This window comes from Asparagus officinalis, chromosome 1 (assembly GCF_001876935.1).
Source record: "Asparagus officinalis chromosome 1, Aspof.V1, whole genome shotgun sequence".
In the NCBI taxonomy this organism is placed as follows: domain Eukaryota; kingdom Viridiplantae; phylum Streptophyta; class Magnoliopsida; order Asparagales; family Asparagaceae; genus Asparagus; species Asparagus officinalis.
The window spans coordinates 84,362,811-84,370,841 of record NC_033794.1 but is presented as its reverse complement, the minus strand read 5'-3'; positions in this window follow the sequence as shown (position 1 = coordinate 84,370,841).

Sequence of the window (8,031 nt, the reverse complement as noted above, 5' to 3'; positions counted from 1 at the left end):
CATGAACAGATAACATGTCACCTGTCACGAATAGCTAGCACCACTTACATATTTTTTTGGTTATCGGGATATATCGGGGATAAGTAGTAAAATCGGAGTGTCATATCGAATGGTGAACATTTATAATATAATGTCATAAAATGTAATCTAAGCACACTTACTGAAATGTAAACATACCAAAACGCCTTCGAAAGAGGACTCAGAATAATCGAGCAATTGAACTTGAGGAGAGAGCAAAGGAGGTGAAGATAAACTAGGACTGGTTGCTCTAAACGCAACGGGATACAATGAGTCGGATTGGTGGTTTTGATTTTATTTAGGGGGCATCGTGTTCGGGTTTGAAAATTAAGGGTTTTAGCACCCAAAAGCCAACCAATAGTCGGGGTGTTCTTTTTGACAAAATCACCCTATAAAAAGCGACCTATTGATCGGATTTTCACCGATATATCAGAGGTAATTGGTGAAAAATGATAACCTATTTAATTTTCTAGAAATCGTATCAGCAGTGGTCCAAACTCTATATATCGGCGATATATCGATAACATTGGCCTATTTTTAAAATACTGCCCGTCCCTAATAATTGTGAAAGGGCTTGAAAATTATTTTACAACTTGGAAGTAGGAAATTTAAAATTTGCATCTCTCAAACATTCAAAAAGATTATGTTTGGAGAAACATAGGCACTACTAGTAGAATGCAATCAAGAATAAGTACTACAGATTTAAGTAAAACATAAAAGTAACAACTTACACAAACAATAGAGTATATAGGATAATTGACAGAAACATGCAACAATTTAACCAAACAAAGCCAACCTTAATTCGTTAAGAAACTTATAACACAGAAACCAGTCCGTCCACAAAAAAATAGATAAATAAATAAATAAAAGAGCATATCCAGAAATGTAGCTCAATAGTTATCCAAGTGGCAAATCATGTTCCATGCGCAAATCCAAGAAATTGTCCATACAACAATAACAACAACAAAGCTTTTATACCAACTTTTTGGAGAGTCGGCTACATAAATCATATTTCCATTCATTCTATTATGGGTCAACTCCTCCGCTAAGTTAATTATAAGCACATCCTTCATAATTGCTTCTGACGGAGTTCTTTTAAGTCTACCTCTAGTGCTCTTTGCCCGCATTAACTATAATCTTATCACCACTACTAATTGGTGCATTTAGTGGCTTCCGTCATACATGTCCAAACCATGTCAATCAATTCTCTCATTTTATCTTCTACAGAAGCAGCCTCCAATCTCCGACGAACGCACTAATTTTTTTGATCCTATCTTTTAGAACTCGAAGAAATTGGCCATGCACACTATGAATTCATTGAAAATCTCATGCTATAAACCAAAAAGAAAAAATATTCATGCAACCAGGTACAATGTCAACAAGTCCATATCCGAAATTTCAACATTGATCCCTGCAATTAGGTATATTTAAATCAACCCACCAAACCCTAACAACAATAAAAAGTTACCATCTTTCAAAAACAATTAAGCACGCACAAATTCTGCCAATCATCAAACAAACTGAAATCCCAATTCGAATCCAACAAAAATTCAACCTTTCATAAATACCCCTCATGAAGAAACATCCACATTACACATTACACCCAAAAACAAAACAAAACAAAACAAAACAAAACCTATATTAATAACATCAAAAATAAACAAGAAACGTTCGATACCAAAACCCTAGATTTCAATGGTTAGAGGAGACCGATTCCGATTCCGATTCCGATTCCGATTCATTTTGCCTGGCTTAACCCTGTGTGCCGTGTATTTACACCGAAACACCCCCGACACGAAACGCCCGATCCGCTACGTGATCGGAGAGAAGAACGCCGAGCCCTCGAACGCCATTGAAGAGAGAGAAAGTGGAGAGAGAAAGAGAGCTTTGGAGAGATCGGGGCTTTTTTCGGGGGGCGGTTTGGGTTTTATTGCAAAATCTTTATTTTTATTTTTATTTTTTTTGTTTTTATTTTATTTTCTCGCTCTTTTGGGTTGTCGTTCCCGCTTCTGTCTCTAATGCTTGTTGGGGAGAGGGGAGCTGGGCGGTTTTGAAAGAGGTTATTTACGGAAATGCCATTCGTATTTTTCTTTTCGTTTTTATTTATTTTCGTTTGTTTGTTTTTTAAACTTTGTTTTATTACTTGTTTCTTTTGGTGTGTAATAAGTGCACTGTGTACCTTGTTGGATTATTCGAATCAAGCGAATGTTTTTTAAGAGAGCATTCGGTTGTTGGCTTGTATGCACTTTTTCTTTCTTTCTCATTTTCTATTTTTTTCGTTCCGTATTAGCAAGACGAATATGCAAAGTTTATCAGCATACAATTATGTTTTCTGGTGTTATTCATGGAAGGATACGGGGCACTTCAGAAATTTTTATCATCTTCTATATGATTGAAAACATTATATTTCCCATAAGATTGGTATTCGAATTGATTTCCTAATATTCTTCGATTAGAAATCTATATCCCTCTTGATGTTCATGAAGCTAGAAAGTGTCTACGTATTTGATGATCAATAGTGCATATAGCACATTTTAAAATGTAAAATTGTTTCCTATTACACCTCATTTGATATGCAGGAATCAAATCAAGTGGGAATAAAATGGAGTAAAGAATAGAATTGAATGTAACTAATGTAGGAATGGATTGCACATTCTTATTTCGTATTTGGGAGCGATTAGAGAATGAAGTGCGAATGACAATGTCAATCGCATTCCCACGTTTGGTATCCTATGTTCAAAAGTGAGAATGGATTGCTATTTTACAATAATGCGCCTTATAATAGCACAGGTTTTTTTAATATTAAAAATAATATTAACAATGACTAAATAATTTCAAATTTTTAGAAATAAGTTTTGTAAAATAATATTTTTTATTTCTTTCCTAGAAATAACTTATCATAGTTTTATGTTGGCATGCCAACTCAGGAACAATTTCAATATTTTGACTTACTATTCAAAAATCCTTTTTTATAGAAATTATATTTGATAGAAATCATTACATTTTAGATTAACTATTAATTTAGACTTGCTCTAAAATCTGACAATAGAATTGAACTAGCATAATTGTCAAAAATCAAAACAAATATGAACTTGCTCTAAGTTCTAAAAAATGCCTGCTACTAATACATTTGACGGTATTCCTCCAATAATTTATAAATAACTGAGATTTCTTGTCTAGATCAAGAGAAAAATAAAGAAAGTGTACTATATCATTCAGAAGTTCAAAAGTGATATGAATGATAATATCCAAATCGAACTATCATCTTCCAAAAATATGGATGCATAAATTGAGAAGTTACGTGTCATTATACGAAAAATGTTATTTTTATTATTTAAATCATCACTTGACTACTAACTAAATATCAAAAGAAAGCATATCTTTATAATGTTGGACAAAGAGTTATATTATATGATATAAGCAAACAAAGATGAAACATTGTAATGTGAAATGGAAAGATTGTCCTACGTCACAATGTTTTGACTTAAGCATGTGGCGCCAGACAGTACAAAGTGAGGATGAAATATAATAAATGATATAAAAACCTTAGTCTTCAACTTGATTAAATTGAGCATGCCAACTCTCCTGAGTCGTTGTTAAGTCTTGGTTCAAACATTCGAGCGAAAAAAGAAAAATGGATGAGTACTTATTTTTACGATCATGTTTATGGAATGCATAGGTAATGGGGTTGTAATTAGATATTTTTTTTGACTCCCACTTAAGTGGGAATGACCATTCTTTAGCAATTTATTGGGAATGCTCATTCCCACACAATTTGGGAATGGTCATTTCAACTTCTAAAAACTTGTTGTGTTTGCTATGTAGGAATGAGAAGTTAGAATTATATTTTTCTACCACATTCTCGCATATCAAACGAAACCTAAGGTTAATAGTCAAAACTTAGGGCGCATGTGCTCAGATTGATGGGTGTACAGGTATAAAAGAAATTTGGGCTTCTCCTCAACAGAACCCTAGCATGTGTGCCATTCTTCTCTTTCTCCATGTTAGGAATATATTAGGAAATTATATGGAGATTATATACCTTATTAAGATAGAGAATATGCTGGAATAATTATATTATTCATTACCATATTTGTACAATTTAACTTGTATATATTCATGATTCATGAAGAGAATAGATTAGAACTTTTGCTCAACAAATTCTTCTTCGTTTATCATGGTATCAGAGCAATAATCTCAAAATTAATCCAAACCCGCTGGCCCTCATCACAGATCCTCGCCGTCAATTCTCTCCTGCATCGACTCCAACCTCGCCGCCTCAATTCAGCGCCACCGAGCCAGTCAAGATTGGTTGTGGGGTTTCCGTCGAGATCTAGTCGACCCACCTCTGCTCCGTCGAGATCTAGTAGACTCAGATCCATCCGACTCCGATTCCGCCGCCGTCGAGATCTATCAGCAAAGCCCTAGATCCGACTCTTGCCGCCGCCTAGAACTTCTCTAGAACGTTGGCGAACGTTGACGAAGCCCTAGATCGCCAAAAAATTAAAACAGCAGCAGATGCCCAAATATCAAATGCCCAAATATCAAATGTTCTCTCTCAGCCTCTAATCTCGTCGTTCGCTGCGTTCGCTGCGCCGGAGATCAGGAAGAGATTCCGCATTTCCCGAGATGTGACCTTTTTGGAGCACCTTTCATATTACTCTAGACAATCCCTCAATGACAATAATACATCACCTACTTCCGTTGATCTTTCATTTCTTGAGCTTACCACACCTTCGATTCCAGTAGATTCATCCCCTTCCTCTCCATCTCCATCCTCTGATGATCACCAAAGTGTACATGTTCCAGTCTCACCTACTGACCATTCAAACTCGGCCCCGGATGATGATTCTTCACTAGCTGATCGCCGCTATCCTCTCCGTATTCGTAAGGCAAAACAATTCTTTGGTTGTCTTTCTTCATCTTTTACTCCTGCTTTTCATGCCTTCTTGACAGCCATTCATTCGCATCATGAGCCTACATCTTATCGTCAGGCTGCTTCTTCTCCTGAGTGGCAAGCAGCTATGGAGGAAGAGTTAGCCGCCCTTCAAAAGACTGGTACTTGGGATCTTGTCTCATTACCTCCAGGAAAAGTTCCAATTAGTTGCAAATGGGTTTATAAAATTAAAACCTGTTCAGATGGTACAATAGATCGGTACAAGGCTCGTCTAGTTGCTCGAGGATTTACCCAAGAATATGGGATTGATTATGAGGAGACTTTTGCTCCTGTGGCTAAGATGACATCAGTTCGAACTCTTATTGCTGTTGCAGCTGCTCAACAGTGGCCTCTCTATCAGCTTGATGTGAAGAACGCTTTTCTTCATGGTGATCTTCATGAAGAAGTTTATATGCAACCACCTCAAGGTCTTCCTCATTTGTCAGGACAAGTTTGTCATCTTCGTCGTGCATTATATGGCCTAAAACAAGCTCCTCGAGCCTGGTTTGAGAAATTCAGCTCTGCAGTACTTAATATGGGCTTTATTCAGAGTGAGGCTGATCATGCGATGTTTGTTCATACATCTAGTCGAGGACGCACTATTCTTCTTCTTTATGTTGATGATATGGTCATTACTGGCAGTGATCCTTCATTTCTGAATACTGTGAAGACCTCTCTGCATGAAAAATTTGAGATGAAAGATCTTGGGCATCTTCGATATTTTCTAGGACTCGAAGTTGCATATGGACCACGAGGATATCTTCTTTCTCAACAAAAATACACTTCTGATCTTTTGGCTCGAGCTGAGTTGACCGATGATCAGATCGCTGACACACCTATTCAGCTCCATCAAAAACTAGCACCTGATACAGGGAACCCCTGGAAAATCCCACTCGATATCGTGAAATTGTTGGTGCTTTGGTGTATGTCACTATTTCCCGACCAGACATTGCTTATGCTGTTCATGTGGTGAGTCAATTTGTTCAGTCTCCTACATCAGCTCACTATACTGCTGTACTTCGTATTCTACGCTATCTTCGTGGCACTTCATCTAGAGCTCTCTTGTTCTCCTCAACATCAAAGCTACAACTGTGTGCCTTCTCTGACTCCGACTGGGCCGGTGATATTAGTAATCGTCGATCTATTACCGGTTTTTGTGTATTTCTTGGTGATACTCTTATATCATGGCGAGCTAAGAAGCAAGATGTCGTCTCAAAATCTAGTGCTGAAGCGGAGTATCGATCTATGTCAAATACTACCTCTGAGATTATCTGGTTGCGACAGCTTCTACATGACATGGGTATTGATTGTCTCTCTCCGACTCCTCTCTATTGCGATAATCAAAGTGCAATAAAGATTGCTACCAATCCAGTGTTTCATGAGCGCACAAAACACATTGAGATTGATTGTCATTTCATACGGCATCACTTTTCAAAGACTAAGACGATCTCTCTATCATATGTTTCTTCTGAGCTTCAGCTTGCTGATTTCTTCACCAAAGCTCACACCTCCAAGCGTCACAAATTTCTACTTTCCAAACTCTCGGTGTTTGATCCACCATGAGTTTGACGGGGGGTGTTAGGAATATATTAGGAAATTATATGGAGATTATATACCTTATTAAGATAGAGAATATGCTGGAATAATTATATTATTCCTTACCATATTTGTACAATGTAACTTGTATATATTCATGATTCATGAAGAGAATAGATTAGAACTTTTGCTCAACAAATTCTTCTTCGTTTATCACTCCATCCATACTCTAGTGATCTAACTCTCATTCCTCCCAAAAACTCTCCCAAACACTTCCTTTAGCAACCCTAACCCGATCTCCACTCTCCAAACTCACCAAAATAAACCATAGATCCTAAAATTTTCTCAAAACTTGTCATAACCCTTAGATCCAAAACCCAAATTTTCTCACCCAAAAACCCTAACTTTCTTCTTCCAAACTCTTTGTTAGATCTACCACGACTCCTAACGGTGCGGGTTCTTCATCTCAAGGAAAGAAGTTGGCTACGAAGACGCGATTGTCTGAGGCATTTTCCCACGGACGCCTTATCGATACTTGAATGTGGGATCATTATGATGCCATCAAGAAGAAAAATGTGATCCCAAAAAGGAAGATGTGTCTCTCGATAGTGTTCTTTGTTCAAGGGTGGAAGGGACTATATTTAAGGGATCAACTAGTTATCTATAAGGGGCTTAGTTATAATTCTATTGCAACGTATCAATAGGAGGAGGAAGAATCTCGACAGAGGTGGGTTGGGTGAAGATGGAGTTCTATTTGATGTCCCTAGTCATTATCTTGGGATCATCGTTTGGAGGTGACAGATTTGTTTAATCAAGAGGCATGGGACAAGATGGTGCGGGATTTGACCACCCATGCCATGGTGGATGAAGAGCTCATGATGGTGTGGAGGGGAAAGGTTTTGATGATGTTGTCAAGCTTAAAACCACTCACTCATATTGTGGGGATAGTGGCCCACAATATTTACCCTAAAGAAGGGAGGGATCAGGGAGATTCCTGATAAAAAAAATTTCCTAATCTTCTTGTTGATCCATGACCACTAGATCAACTTAGTAAATTTCTTGTTCAATGCGATGGTGGAGGCAATGATCAGCTCTTAGTATATGTTGCACAAGAACTAGGTTATGCGGATCATTGGCCATTTTGGATGTTCGCTGGACTAATTGTCAAAGATTGTGTTGTCCATGTCACTAATAGACAAGAAGGTATTCAATGTGATGTCTATCTAGGATGATGAGAAACATTAAAGTAAGAAGATAAAATAAGTGTTGGAGACCGAGGAGAACAGCGATGGTGATGAGGATTGGGATGAGGCACAGGAGCAGGGGTCGTTATTGCTAGAGGGGAGACTGGTACTAGCTCTCATATGGGGATGTCAAGTGCTATAGAGATATGGTGGTGATCGACAAGGGGTGGAGGAGGGGGAGGGGGAAGATAGAGAGAGGGGGGAAGGGGTGTTGTGATGGAGACTGAGATACTACATAGGGAGCTACGAGCATCTACAAGGGAGATGAGGAAGAGCTATTAAGTCATTTGGTAGCTC